The sequence below is a fragment of the Lepidothrix coronata genome, unplaced genomic scaffold (assembly GCF_001604755.1).
Source record: "Lepidothrix coronata isolate B3197 unplaced genomic scaffold, Lepidothrix_coronata-1.0 Scaffold1, whole genome shotgun sequence".
Taxonomy (NCBI): Eukaryota; Metazoa; Chordata; class Aves; order Passeriformes; family Pipridae; genus Lepidothrix; species Lepidothrix coronata.
Window position 1 is genome coordinate 3,166,221 of NW_016690181.1, and position 15,808 is coordinate 3,182,028.

Genomic DNA, 15,808 nt, shown 5'->3' on the forward strand with positions numbered 1-15,808 from the left:
CTGCAGGCAGCAGGCTCCGGCACCACAGAAGTCAGAGTCCCCTGCTGCAAACCCAGGGGCATCTCCCACCCTGGCCATGCTGCCCTGGTGTTGCAGCTCCCTCTGTTCCTGGGTGTGCAGGTTGCTTGTTTACATGGGCTTCCCCTGCAAACCAGGCTGGGAAAGAGGGTGGAGAGTCAGGGCTTCGTTCAAGATACCAATAGGGAGTTCTAGATGGTCCCGTGGGGACATGGGGGCCATGTGAGAGCTGAAGCAGCCTAAGGGTCCGTAGCACCATGGATGTGGTAGCATCCTGGCTGGGGTCTGTGGGGATTTTTGCTGCAGGCTTCCTGCTTGTGTACCTGTGGCTACTGCTGTCAGTATTTGAGCATCAAAATTCTGGATTGGCTCTATGATACAGATTGAGGAGGTGCTTTCCTAATTCATTCAGCTCCCCAAGCCCTCCTGCTGCCTCCTGCTTCCCCTGCCTTTGTTCAGGGCTTGCCTATGCTCTTGGCTGTAGCTTTTCAGCCTCCAGCACTGGCTGCTCTGATGGCTCTGCTGGAGGGGGGACAAAGAAGCAGCTTTAGTCCCCACAGGACACCTCTTCTGCTGAGCCTGCATGTTGGTGCTGCTTCTCCTCCAGGCGTAACACTGGAACTGATTCCCAGGCTGCTGACCCAGCACGGTGACAGGAGCAGTCAAGGACACTGGCTAGGGCAGGGACACTGCTTGGTGTCACAAGAGGAGGGCAAGAAGATGCCCTGGATCCTCTTGGGCCAAAGCAGTGAACATACAGGGTCTCTTGGGCAGGGCCCTTGCACTCTGCATGGACTTTGCCTAGTTCCTCCTCAAGATGCCCTTGAAAAAGGTTCATGGCTGCAAAAGTGAATGGAAATGTAGATTCTGTTTGTGCACTGTTCTCACAGCAGCCAGCAACACATCTCAGGACTGTCTCAGGGCCTGATCCTTCCCTGAGGAATGTGGTTAGATGGCTTGTAGAAGAGTCAGAAAGAAAAAAGGATCACGCATGGAACGGGATGCACCAGCACGAGAAGTCATCTGGGGCATGGGGGCCTTGCTGGCTCCCCAGACAGGCTTGCAGGAAACCTGTGTAGAGAGAAGGGTCTTGGACTTCACATCAGGACACTGTGGAGACTTGATACTGGAAGTTTGATGTCTTGAGCCATTTTGTAGTCCCACGTGTTTTGGGCTTTGACTCTATCCTTGTTCTTCCTCAGTGGCTTCTGCTACTGTCCCAGGCAGCTGTGAAGCTCCTTACTTGCACCTTCTGGTTTGATTTGGTGGGCCACTTGCTTTTTGCACTTGTTCTTTTGTCGCGCTTGTTTTAGAGCTGTATTGATTTCTCTCTTTGCGTGACTCTTTGCTCCCAGCTGGGGATGCTGCTTTTTGCCATCCCTTTGCTTCCCTTTGAAAACACTGGCCCTGCTAACCCCTGCAAGCAAGGAGACACCTATAGCCCTTGAATATGGATAGATAAAAGGCTTAGATTTAGTCCCCAGTGTAAACTACAGCAGCTTTGGGTCTACTGTAGTTTAAACAGCCTCCTCTGAGCTGGTCATGCCTCATCTATAATCCTCACCCCTCCCTCTAGAGCTGGTCCAGAACTGACAGCAATGCAATGGGATCCAAGGGGGAATATTGTGGGTTTGATGAAATTGCTTTTTCCCAAGAATTCACTGGATGCCCTCTCATTTCATTATGGCTTTCCCCTGCCCACATGCTACTCTGGGACTGAGGACCCTCCTGCGCTCTCCTGAGGATGGAATCAGGGGCGATCATGGTGCGTGCAGACTCAGGGTTTCAGCTGACCTGTAGCCTGTAGCTTTTGGAGAGGCAGAAGAGAGCTAGGCAGGGATTTCAGGCACTCGCTGGGGATGAACTGTACCCACCATCTTTGCCAGATGAAGAGATGGAACTGGGAAGCTGGCCTGGACTGCAAAGGGTCATGTCTGTGGCAAAACCAGGCATCTGACTGGACCTGAGTGGAGATTCTGGTGCTGTGGGAGTGAATGTGTATTGCCCAGTGCCCACTGGAAACCTGTCCTCTCTTCCTCCTCCCCTGAAGCGGGAGTCCACAAAGCCCTGGGGGTAACAGGCAAGAAGGCTCATTGATTTCTCCCAGAGCTGGGGCAGCCTGAGCCATCTGACAATGTGGTTGCATCCAACATGCACAGGTGCCATCTGCGCTGGCACGATGCCACCTGTCCCTGCTGCCCCCACTGCTCTGCCCTCTTCCCCCTGCACTGCCTGTTCCTTCCACACTCCAAGCAGAGCCTACAAGCCAGGCACATTACAAACTTAATGCAAAACTAATTTGTCAGCCATAAACAAGTGACAAAGGCTTCAGTGCATTTTCTGCGCATTTTATTTGTCTCCCCCAGCAGACAACGTGTGCCTCCCATCTGTGCCGAACCAGCTCTCACTCAGCACCATGGTCAGAGTACGGCACTAGCAGGGCAAGAGAGGCTCCCTCTGGGAGACAGTAAGGAGGAAAGCTGGGGGGCCTGTAAAGCAGGGACACCCTGCTCACACATGAAGGCATGGAGGAGGGAGGTTGGCATAAGTGGCTCCTTCTGGCTGCGAGGGGAAAGCTTCAAAGAAGGGTTTAGTCCCCTGCAGCTTGGGCAAGATCTGGGGACACCTCTGAAATGTGTGTGGGGCAAGGGGTTAGGGCCACGAGAAAACTCAGAGGTACTTCATGAGGTCTCAAGTCCAACCTCCTTCTCAAAGCAGGGTCAGCTATGGGACCAAACTGGGTTGCTCAGGGCTTTATCCAGTCAGGTCTTGCAAAATTCCAAGGATAGAGGGCGCCTCAGCACCTATGAGATTTTTCTCCTCAAATAGTGGCTCAGAGGGTGCTCAGAGGGTGTAAAGGGCACCACATCCAGTTCCCAGGACTGTGAGCTGTGATGGGGAACCTGGTCATTCACCTGCCAGGGGAAGGGTAGGATGAGGCAAGAGAAGGGATAATTTAATGGCCATGCTTCGTGTCTTGTTTAGGAGCAGGGCCAGAAGATGCTATGGATGCAGATTGAAACTGAAAGTAGGATTTGAGGTTGGGCATGTCTTTGGCATGGCTGAGGCAATCTGAGGCAGTCAAGGGGCAATCTGCACCTCTAGAGAGCCCTAACAGTGTCTTGGGGCACCATGTCCAGCCAGAGGCTGGTGTTTGCCAGAGGCTGAAACAGACTGGAACAGTTTGGAGAAACAAAGGAGAACAGGCTGAAAAGCTGGTATGTGAAGAGAGAGTAAAAGAGCCTCATGTCTGCTTTTAGACTGCTGTTAGAGAGTGTCCAGAGGAGGTCAATGAAGATGGTGAAGGGCCTTGAGGAGAAGCCACGTGAAGAGTGGCTGAGGTCACTTGGTCTGTTGAGCCTAGAGAAGAGGAGACTGAGGGGAGACCTCCCCGCAGTTACGACTTCCTCGTGAGGGGAAGAGGAGGGGCGGGCACTGATCTCTTCTCTGTGGTGACCAGGGACAGGACCCGAGGGAATGGCCTGAAATTGTGTCAGGGGAGGTTTTAGGTTGGATATTAGAAAAAGGTTCTTCACCCAGAGGTGGTTGGTCACTGGAGCAGGCTCCCCAGGGAAGTGGTTACAGCACCAAGCCTGACAGAGTTCAAGAAGCATTTGGATGATACCCTCAGGCACATGGTGTGATTTGGGGATAGTCCTGTGCAGGGCCAGGAGTTGGACTCGATGGTCCTTGTGGGTCCCTTCCAACTCAGCATATTCTGTGATTCTGTGATGGAGCCAGGGTAGCAGGATGCAAATACCCAGGAGAAGAGGAATAAAGCTAGAGAGAAAGAGGTAAAAAGGAAGTTAAAAAAAGAAGCTGCCTGCTAATCCCAGGTCCAAGGCTGCAGAAGGGTCCCTGGAAAGGAAGTGTAAATCTTTCACATCAGCCTGGACAGAACTCCTGGGGGAATCAAGCATCAGCAAGCTGCCAGGGAGGTGTACATGGTGTGGCCTCTCTCCAGGCTGCTGTGGGCACAGCAGGCAGTGAGGAGAATGTGACATCCCTAGAAGACTCCACTCTTCACATGATGTCAGTGACGCACTGTCACCTTGGAGCTAAGTGGCAGCCAGGATCCAGTGGCTGAGCAGCAGGAGCTGAGAGGTCTGTGCCAAGGAGGGAGTTGCTCAGAGGGGACAGTGGTGAGCCAGTCCCTTGGGATGTGCCATGAGGGTGGCAGAGCTCCACTTTCAGCTCTGCTCAACCCTGGTGATAATTGTCTGTACTGATAGTGTCAAGTCTCCCCAAAGTCATCATCTGAGAGCCAAGACTGTTCATCCTTTCCTGCTCTTCCAAAACAGCAGGACCCATAAACAGGAGCCAGCAGGGCCTGACCACCACTTAGCCCTCTGGTCACTGGATGCTTCTCCAAAAATACTATTTTAGGGTCATTGAAAGCTCTAGATCAGCACTGGCAGCTGACTATCTGCTTGTATCTACATAGTCATCATGTAGATGCACATTTAATATTAACATGCACACAGAAATGCAGCAATTCAATACAAACTATATACTGGTGCGTTGTACTAAATGCATATTAATCCAAAGTGCTTCATAATTCTGCATAACTATGTACTGAGTGTGCAGTGAGGTATTTAAATTTAAATTTGTAGCACCTATTACTACTGACTCACATTAAACCATATATTTATCAGAATTGATTTTTTGACATGTGTAATATACCATGAGAAACTGTGATTTTTCTTAGCCTTACAAAATCTTTTTTTCTCTTAGTAAATGTTTGTGATACCAGGTCAGCATGGGTCGAATTCCTAGGAGCTCTGGAATAGCAGTGCCACCTATTTCCCCATGGGCACATCCCTGCCACAGCACTGGCACAGGAGGTGTTATTGTGGAATTCTCAGAGGTGGAAGCACTGGGATTGCGCTGCTGTCATTCAAGCACTGGGCAAAAGCCAGCTCCATCCTCTCTCACATGCCTGTGCCCCTGTGCTGGCTGCTGGGCACTCCCAGCCTCTCTGCTGCCCTCACACAAAGAGAGGGTACTGCACTCCCTCCTGGCAGTGGATAGTCCATACTGCAGCCCTGAGGGTACCAGCCAGGACATGGCAACCAGGATGGATTTGGCTGCCTGTGGTCCAGTGCAGTGGTGTTCAGAATGTTCCATCTGCCATAACTTGTATCCCCAAGGATCGCGGGTGGTGCCCACGGTACCAGTGAGCTCCACAGACCTTGTCGGTCTTTGGAGAGTTTGACTCAGCGAAGCTCCAGCCCCGCAGCACAGCCCTGCAAAGCCAAGGTGTGAGCGTGTCTGGGATTCAGCAGAGTGACTGCTAGGTCCCAACTGCCTTCCTGGACCGCTGTCTGAAGAAGTGAAGGATAATGTGCTCAGGCAATCAGTGATGGATGGCAGGGCAAGTCCTGAGATGAGGAGATGGATGGCACAGCTTGCAGGAGGAGCGGGAGGGAGGCTGAAGGGCAGGAGCAGCATGCAGCCACTGGAGCTGTGCAGAGCTGCAGATGTGGGGTTATGGCCCCTCAGCATTGCACCATGGTCCCAGGAGTCTAGAGATGTGGGGGAAAGGCATGGATGCAGAGTGGGAAGGAGGTGGAGAAGCAGAGTTGTTTGAGCTCAGTTGCCTTTGCATCTTCCACCTCATCCCTGTCCTGAGAGGGTGGTATCAGCTGGGAGAGGAAGGAGTACCGTCTGTCCTCTGCCCACTGCTGCCCCAGGGAAATAGGCTGCTGTGACCTCCACCCTGGAGTGAGTCATTGCCATATTTGTCATTACCAGGTGAGCTGAGGCATCAGAGTCATGGGAGGCAGTGGCTGCTGTCCACCTCTGGGGACAGCTGAGCTGGCAACCCTCCCAGTGCCGGCTCCCCCAGCCCACTCCACGCTGAACCAACCCTGAGAGACAAAGCACCATCGCTGGTGGGGGCAGGAGGAAATCCCAGAGGAGACCATGACAAATCACAGACCCTGTGGAGTCTGCACTTCCAATGTCCCAGCAGGGATGATAGCATCTGGGTACAGAAACAATTAGGAACAGTCGCAGTATCTGAGGGACTGCTTAGATCCCAGCACCTTCGCACTGGAAGTGTGGAAGACACCAGAGTCAGGTCTGTCCCGCAGCGCTGAGCCACTCTGTCATACTCATCTCCAGCTGCAGACAGCAACATCCTGCCACAAAGGGGGCCTCCTCCCTGTGGTATAGAAACACCATTGGCTTGGAAAGAAGGAGGAGAAAGAGGGAAGAGATGGGGACCTGAACCACCTTCTCAGGCAAGCAGCAGGGAGACCAGGGAGAAATGATGTTTGCTTCCATGTAGCACAATTTTGGTTGTGATAGTGCCTATAGCATGAATGGTGGTTGTTTTAATTTGATGGGAAAAACAGTGCAAAGGGGCAATCTCTCTCCAAAGCATCAGGCAGCTCCTCTGTCTGCCTCCTGCCTGCAAATTCTCCCTTTCCCAATAAACCAGACAGCATTTGTTGGGTGGAAAGAGAGATAACGAGTCCATTACTTGTCCATAGGGCACCTGCTGCTTCTGTCATTTCTAACCAGCTCTATGAGAGCTAACCAGCTCCTCTGTGAGAGGAGTGAGTGGGAGACTGTCATTTCTGCAGTAATCTCTGTTTCCTAACAGCATCAATAAACGCAGGCTGTACCCCAGAAATGGCAGGGAAAAAAAAACGTGTCCTTCTAGCTAAGGGCTGTGCTACATCTCCAAGCAGATCCCTTCTCAGACATGGAAGACCTGTGGCAAGCAAGGGACACCCAAAATGTGCCTAAACCCACCCAAGAGCAAAATGTTACCCTTCCCTCTTATTCAATGGGAAGGGAGGAAAGCCATGTGATGGCACCTGGAGTTTTGAGCATTGTCCTCTGGTAGAGAGTCATGGCTGAGGTTGTGGTCCAGCAAAGTGGGAAGAGGACACATTGGAGCCAATGTGGATGATGTGTTCTTGAGTTAAATGAGAATCCACCTAAGAGGGAAAGTGGGCCAGGGCAGTCTCTGCTCAGCTTACTAACTGGTTAATTCAATTCCTCATTTAGTTGGAGCAGAAGGAAATTGTGGGCTCTGACTCCCACCCTTCCCTTTGATCTGTTGCGATTGCTGCAGGCGCTTGCTTCTTTCTGCAAGGACTGGATTCAGAGCCCCAAAAAGCTGATGACTGTTTGCAAGACAAGATCCTGGAGCAGAGCTAGAGGTATTTTGGGGATGGGCCTGGGAGAGCCCCTTCCTGCAGCAGAGCAGCTGTGTGAGAGGAGTCCCATTTTTACGAGTAGTCAGGACATCCTTCCCCACCTCACTCAGCTTGCCCCTCCCTCCCCAAAAGGCGCACCAAAGCCAAAGCACCGTCAAAGGTAACTTTGACTTGCTGCTGGGCTGCAGCAGCAGCTCTCCAGGGCGCTCACCATCAAGGGCACCTGGCCATTGCTGCCCTCCCTGCAAAATGCTGTAGTGGGTCCCTCTGTCCCCAGAAAGCAGAAGCACCAAGGAAGTCAGCACCAAACCAACCTGTTCCCATCTGTGCTTCCAGCGGCGAGCATCCAGGCAGGATCTGGGGAAGGGGAAAGCCATTCTTCTCCAGGATGATGGAATGGGTTCTCTCCTGCTTGCCTCTTCCTGGGAGAAGTTGGAAAAAGAGCAGCATGGTGCTGGCAGGAGGCACTGATGCCTTTGCAGCCCCAGAGCAGTGCATTTGTGCCACAGCTGCCCTGAACCTGGCTGGTGCCAATGCAGCCACCACGGCCTGGCCACAGCTTTCCACGCTGTAGGTTGTGGCTGTGCAGGAGCTGTGGGGTTCATCTGCCCAAGCACTGGGCAGTGTGTATTCACCTGTCCATCCATTCAGCTGCAGCCAGGGCTTTCTGCATGTGCTTTGGAGCAGGGTGGTGAAGCCATCCAACTGTTGTTGGTTTATTTAGCAAGCGACGATAATTTTCTGCCTACTGCACACTCTTTAATTAACAGCTCAGAGGATGTGGGGTGAGAGGCGTAATGAGTGCTCCGTTTGCATATCAAAAGGCAGCATCATTAATATCCCTGTACTCACAAGAGCTCTCAGAAGGCAGGCAGGTCGAAGGCAGGGACGCCAGCGGCAGCTGAGGCTGAAAGCCTTGCTGGGTGTGCGAAGGGCTGCTGTGCGGAGGGCACGTAGGCTGCATGGGGATGTGTAGGGTGATGGGCAGAGAGCAGGTAGCCACACCCTCCCGCTCTGGGGTAGCAAGCAGGAGGGTTTTGTCAAGGGGACGAGATAACAGGGCAGTTTCTAAGCAAAGAGGGGTCTCACCGAGGATTTTTGGCTAAGTTGCCTAAATCCAGATGCAGCTCTGCAACAACTCCTTTTCTTGACTCTCCTGCCAGCCTAGAGGAGTTGTCCCCAGGCGACCCCTCGCTGGCCAGCGCTGGTGGCCCTGGAAGGCTGCACTGAAGTGGCTGATTGTTCAGATAAAGCTTATCCTGTTACCCAGGCTGTTTGTTGCCGTACTTGCACAGAGAAGTCCCTGTAGATCTCAATTTGGCCATGCTCAGACAGCAGGATTAAATGTTCCTTTGCTTCTGTCTCCTGCGTGGAAGAAATCAGCTAACCGGGTGGTGGTTTACTCCTATACATGCACTTGTCTTTTTTTCCTGAACTCTCTTCTAATTAAATATAAAAATTTCCCAGGGGATAGGGGAGATGTCATGCCAGGGCATCCTTGGCTCTCCCTGCATGTCTGGCTGCATTGTGCTTACTGGGATCCTGTGTTTCCAAGGCTCTTGAGGTTTTTTGTCAGCAAGAGACTTGTTTTGAACACTCGGTTAGCCCATGCACTTACCAGCAGGCTCAGAGGGCAGGCCCAGGTGGGACTTGTCTGGCAGGCATTTGTTTTCCCTGATGCAAAGCTGAGGGAAGTCTGTGTAGGCTTTGCAAAGTTCTAGGATCAGGGATGTGATGCCCAGGATTTCTTCTGCTCTTCTCCCACTTTCTCTCAGCTCTTCCTGCTTCTGTGAAGGCTGTGTTTGTGTGGATAACCTCACCTAGATGGTCTCAAGGAGATAAGGATTTGCAGCTTCTGGAGGAAGCAGCCAAAATAATTTCTAAAGCCTGATTTTCTACCTTGGTCATCCTCCCAGTTAGACAGGGCACGTTGGACACTGAGAGATACAGTAAGGGGCTGCATGCAGCTAAGCAGCACACAAGCTGAAAGACCAAGAGGGAAAAATGCATTGGAGGAGGTGTAGCAAATACCTGGGTCTTTTCCTCCCTGTCCAGCCGCACTTGGAAATGCTTTTGGAGGAAGTAACCCTATCTGAACAGAAATATATGCACTCCCTCAGCTGAGGAAACCTGCCTGGCCCCCCTGACCCTGCCTGGTTTGACAGCAGGCGTCTCTGTCTGAGCCCCTCCATGACCAGGGGAAGAATGGGCCAGGCTCTGTGGGGTAGAGGAGCTATGCTTTTGTAGCAGAGCACATTATCAAAGGGACTTCTGTCCTCCAAGTTCATTATCCATGCTGCCAGTCGACAGAATAAACTGATTTCTGTGCTCTGCCTCACAAACTTTATATAAAAGCCAACCAAACAAACATATGCTAAAGTCAAGCATGTTGCAAGGCAAATTTACTACCAGATTCCTCTAAGCCAGTTAGAGGTGGAACAACACAATGATCAAATTAAGGGCACAATTAAGATTAAATTGATAGGTCTGAATTTTCAAGTGCCAAGTGAACACAGCAGGTAATCACATCAAACAGTGAGGCTGATATTAGAAAGGATGACAGAGTGTTCATCTTCTGTGTGCTGTGAAAGCCAAGGGAACAGCTGAATCACTTTCAGGTGGGGCTTCAGGCAGTGTCCTGTGGGGATGGAGCCAGGGAAGGAGCTGCAGATCATGCAAGTCTCTAAGATCAAGTACCTGCTGCTGAGGGAAACTCCTGGTACCAGTCCTCCACCTCCTTGAAGGTGAAGCTACTCAGGGTAGAGTGGCACAGAGGAGCCACCAGACCATTTGTCCCTTGGATTTGGCTGTTGAAAAGACACACACAGAAGAATAAAAGTAGATTTAAATGAGTATGAGTTTGAAGAGCTATTGATCAGGGCCACCAAACCCTTCCTTGGATTGACAGGTTCTCACAAGGTGTTATATGGATACTGAGCACTTGAATTTTAGCATTTTCATCCTGTCTAGCGAGCCAGATATGTGCTCCCTGACAAGGTGCCTTCCTCATTTGCTGAAATAAGAGCAAAAAGTCCGTGTAAACAAACTTTCCTGTCATCCCGGAAGATCTCACATCTTTCTCTAGAGGGTTTTCTGAACTTTTTGTTCTGTTTTGTTTCTTCTAGCAATGCTGTTTTGTCCAGAGCTCTTTTTCTTGAGAAGGAAAGGAGCTGCTGCCCATGTACCACCACAGGAAGGACATATAGCTCACACGGACCTGTGGTGGTCTGCAATTCACAGCATGCATTGCTTTGGTGAGCAGATGTCTGGGATGAGGAGGCCAGGAGCTTCCTTCACATGCATAGCAAGTCTTGGCACTCCTCCTGTTTCGGAGATCACTTTCCTGAGGAGCATTTGGCAACTTGTTTGTGAAGCAGGAGGAAGGATTAACCATGGGCATCATCACTGTCATGTCTGGCTGAAACACAGGGACTCTCAGTATTCAGACTCAAAAAGGAGGAGCCACTACAATGTGTGTCCCATGCAGGTGCTGGGTGCTCCTTAGTCCTGTCCCTCTTCTCTGCCCGTTATTTACCTCCACTGCTTCAGTGCCCCATTCCCTTTCCCATGGAAGTCAGGGGCAGCCAGCCATTCCCATCAGCAGAGTTGGAACACACGTATGCAGCATTAGGTAGGAAAAGAAGCTCCATCCCCAGCCACAGGGGACCTAGCGGCCAGGGGGGCCGCACAGCATCACTTTTTGGGGATAAATCCTGACCATCCTTGTTTTTTGTCCAGAACAGTTTGAGTTTCCTCAGGGAGAAGCATTTACATCTAATTCAGCTCTTAATTAACCCCGTGCACCCCAAAGAAGCTCTGAAACCTCTTGTAAATTAAATATGAAAAGCATTATTTATCTAGGAATAGCAGCTAAATGGCTGCAGCTCTGATGTTTATAGTCACTAATGATGATGAATACGGGAGAGAGAAGTTGGGAAGGGAGTGGAGGGGAAGACTTTCCTCTCTCTTAAAAGGTACAGATACATATGTGTAAGGGACATATTCCTGGGCCACAAATGGACTCTTTCCTCCCTAGGTTAAAAATTAATGTGAAAGGAGTACTGGGAGGTTGGAAGAGTATGTTCCCAGTGTAATAACTTGTGTCCTATACTGTGTTTGGCAAGGTGAGCCATGGGGCTGGTGTTGCTGGAAAAGTCAAATCTGCTTGTTGTAATGGGAAATAATTTTACAGCTGATAGGAGCCAAAGAGAAAAGCTAGGAACTTTTTGACATTTCCCAAGGAGAGGGTGAAGGAGGAGAATGCCACAGGCTGATGCACTCTCCTCTTGCCCCTGCCAAGCCTTCTCTGAGGCTGGATTTCACCTCCAGCAAGGTGACTGCAGGGTTCACTCACTTAGTGCTGGCTCTGTTTGTTGGCATCAAAAAGAAAAAAATGCCCACGAGCACAGCTGCCTCTTGTGGGGCTCGGACAGAGAGAAAAAACAGGAAAGCAGCAGTTTAGCACTGATCCCGGTGTGAGAGTTTGCTGGGGAGAAGCTGGCACAGCTAGGGGCCAGAGCTGCCTGTAAGCTGGCTGGAGCTGGAGCAGCCCTGTGAGCCTTCAGTTTGGCATTTCCTTAAAGCTTTCTACTTCCTATTTTGTCTCTGCTCAAATGTTTTGTCCCTTTCAGCAGGCGAGAGGGCTGAGGCCAGCTGCCTGCCTTCTCATATGGGGAAGTTTCTTCCCAGTATAGATGGAAGATACTCCAGGCGTGGCATTCCTCAGGTCTCAGCATAGCTGGCCCTGAAGGGGACACAGCTGACCCTGCCCATTGTCCCATTGCCACCCTCATTGTCCCATTCAGCAGAGCAATATTAACTCCTGATAACAAGGTCCAGACAGGTAGGAGCCATCTCACTGCCTCTGGGTTGATGCAGACCTGCCTGCAGTGCCTGGGGCAGGGTAAGAAGCAAGGCTGCCAGAGCGGATGTGGGGTGGCCTGGTCCCCTGGGGGGTCTGTCAGAGACAGGGTAGTCAGAGTCCCAAGCACAAGGCTTTTCATCCCCCTCACAAAATGTCACAGGAAATAGTGATGCTCTGGGTTACATTGATCTCCATGTGTTTATCTAATCAGAATTGAATCTCGCTGAGTTTCTGGCCTCAAACAGCTATTTCCTGTGGCAAAACTACCGTTGTTTAATCTCACAGCAGGTGAAGTGGCATTTTCTTGCCTTGTCCGGTGTTTCACTGACCAGCCTTCTACTCTTCTGCTAGGCAACAGGGAAAACCAGATTTTCCCATCTTCTCTCTGACACTTAGTAATCTGTGAGTCTGCCTAGTGCCTCCTCTCCCTGACAGTTGGGGTCCCCATTCCTCAGTCTCCCGGCTCCTCTTGGTGTCCCCCCTTGACTGTCCCCCCTGCTGTGCCCATCCCAGTGGCCTCAGGACCATCCCTGTGCTACTTGCTGCACATTGCCCAACCTGTCTCAGCTGCATAGAGCCTTCACCAGTGGTTGCTGTGCTGTCAGCAGGGATTGTGGCCTGAGCTGTTCCCGGGACAGCCCCAGCTTCCTCTGGTGGATGGTACAGAAATTCTCCCAGGTTTACAAAACCTGAAAGTTTTATGCTGTAAAATGCATTTCTTTGCATTTATCAGCATCAATACAATTTGTCACCGTGGTACTCATCCATACAGTACCCTCAGGGCTCTCTGAAGCTGCTTACTGTATCCCAAGCTTGTGAATCACCTGAGGAAGTTTGCACTTGCTCCTACCTCCTATCTCTGCTCCTCTGTCCAGGCCATTAATAACACTCTTGCCCAGCAGGAAGCCTTGCATGTGTCCCAGCTTCACTCCTGCTAATCTTTTGCCATTATGAACCCCAGCTATTTATCCTCTCTGCTTTGGGACTCCTTGCCAGGTTCCCATGCAGGAAAAAGATGGTGTCTTTTGCCCCCTTGTCTAATTAGCTTTTTTAGCAGCTGTCTGGACAATCTTTTGTCAGAGAAGCTCTAAATAAATAGCCACTTTGTTGTTCTGCATCCGCCGCTGGGCTGATACGTTCAAGGAAATCTGGGAGATTAGTGAGACATGGTTTTCCTCTGAGACGCACACTGGGCTGTATTATGAGATGTTCTGTTTTTAATTATCATTCCAATCAATTTGGTGCACACAGATGTGCAATTTACTGATCTGTAATTCCCCAAATTACCCCTGGAGGCTTCATTTTTATTGTCAGTGTAACATTTGCTACCAGCTACGTGGTGTTTGTTTTTTTGGGGGGAAGGCTTTCTTCTTGTTGTTTTTTGTTTTTACACCTTCAGCCATCTGCTCTCCAGAAATCCATTTTGCCTCATTTTTTTCTTTCTTGTTACCTGCTGTAATTTCTTGTTGCCAGGCAAGGTTTTGATTTCCCCATTTGGGAGTACCCCTGTGTGCTGCAACTGAGCTGCAGGTACCTGGAGTCCATTCTGGGCTGTGACAGTATCTACTCTGCAGTCAAACCCTTTCAGCTATAACCCCACCTGGGTTTCCCCGCTGTAGCAGGCAGACACCGATCCCACCACAGCTCCAGGTATACAGGTTAATTAATTAGTGCTTGTAGAGTGCAGCCAGGAGGTTCTGGGGAAGATGAACCTATCATAAGTGCCCTCTTTATGGAGATATGAAATTACTCCTCTCGGGGAGCTGCTGACATGTGGTGGAGGTGGCTCACAGGGCTGGCACAGAAAGACCCTCTGTGAGGAGGGGGCAGTTGGCTGCATCTCCTTGAGGAGACACAATTTCCTCTCGGGAAATGGGAGAACAAAGCAAATAAGTGCAGTGGGATGGAGGAGTCTGCATCTGGCCAAGAACTCTCCCACCTGGTGGCCACCCCTCTCCTGGTCATCCTGGACTTGCCTATGCCCCAGCACCCCTAGAAAATCCTCTCCATACCCCAGCCCTGCATCCGTGTCCCCAGGGCATCCCAGACTTAAGAGGCCTCTCCCCATATTCTCCCACAGCATGGCTCACTGGCCAAGCTCAGCACTGGCATCCTCCAGGACATGCTGAATCACACTCTCCTGGGATGCCCTGTGTCCCATGTGGTGCTGCAGCCCTCCTCTGCTTATTCTCTGGGAGTGCTTAATTATTAATAACAAATTCTTCCAGCTCTGCTCTGACGTAGGGAGACACAGACAAGCTTGTAGCCCCTTGAGTGCCCCATATGGGACTAAGGCAAGAGACATGGGGGAGCTTTAAATCCAGTCCTTGTGATTATGGGGGACCCGGGCTGCAGGGGATAGGGGCTTGCCAGAGAGGGAGATTTAACAAGCACAGCGACCTGGCCCTGGCAATGAATGCTAGGCTGGAGATAATCTCCATTTAATTCTTTTTCAGATAATCCAGTCTCGGCTGTGGTCCCATGCTCCCTGACCCCTTAATCCTATTGCCACAGAACATATTTAATGGGGAAGCTGGTAAGGGCTCCTGTGAAATGGCTTGGGGCATTCCCCTGGCCCCCAGCTCTTTGTCTGCCCCTCTTGCCTCCTCCATTCCTGCTCAGCATGGATCTGGCACTGAAAAATCTCATTTTTCCCTCTTATGAGCTCTCCTTCCTCCTCTCTGCCTGAGAGAGACCCTCAGCTGCACAGAAGCAAAGAGTAGGCAGGAAAGGGGGATCCCGCTCCCAGGCACATTTACCAGGCAGCTGCATGGTGATCTATCTGGCAACACAAGTTCAACCCCAGTTCTGCAAGCCTTGCTCTGCTTTTGAGAGGGGTGGCTGTGATGGGCACAGTGTGGAGGAGGAGAGCAGAGCAGCCCTCCCTTTTGTCCCAACTTCCAGGTAGAAGGTTGGTGTATGGGAAAGCATCCAGTCAGCAGTGGTGAGGAGATTGCTGGGAGGAAATTTGGGTTATAAATTCCAAAACTAGAGCTGATGGAAAAGGAGGTGGGTTTACAGTACAAAATCTCCCCCACTGCCCTCCTCCTTGCTAGTGAGCAAATCACTCATCCTGGGGCCAGAGCAGAGCACAGCCACCTGGACTGGGTCCTCCTCGCTTTGGTCAACTGGAAATGCATCCACCCCTCCAGCCCTTCCTTGCCATTCCTACTGGTGCTTACACGTTTGTATTTGTATTGGGCAGTGGGTTGGAAACGTTGGTCCTAATGTGCAGATACACATACATGCTACTGAGGGCTTACTTGAGCAGCTTCCCTGGGTGCCTGGTGAGCACTTTGCAACTAAAAGCCTTCCTTGGGGACAGGTTATCTCTTTGTGAGGGATTCACATTGGCTCAGCTGGGGGGGTCACTTTTGGTGCCTTGCCAGGGCTTGCTGGGTTGCTGCCAGCCCACAGAGGATTCCAACCCTCCTTTGTGGCTGTAAAGCCATTCATTCATGAAAAAAGGTGTTCCTGGGAGTCAAGCAGTGTGGTCCTCTGAGGACATGAGCCATGCCCGATTGACAGACTGAGCTCCCTTGATGGCTTCCCACCATTCTTCTCTGAAAGGCTGGTGGGGGTTAGATTCTGTCATGCCCTGCACGTTCCCAGCAGGAGCCTTTACCCACCGCTGAATTTGGGAGTGAGAGCACAGATGTTCTGCTCCTTGGAGCCAGACAACAGGGAAACAACCTGTTCCTGTTCCTCTTCACGCTTCCCTGGACTGACACTAAGGACAGATTCAATAATTTTT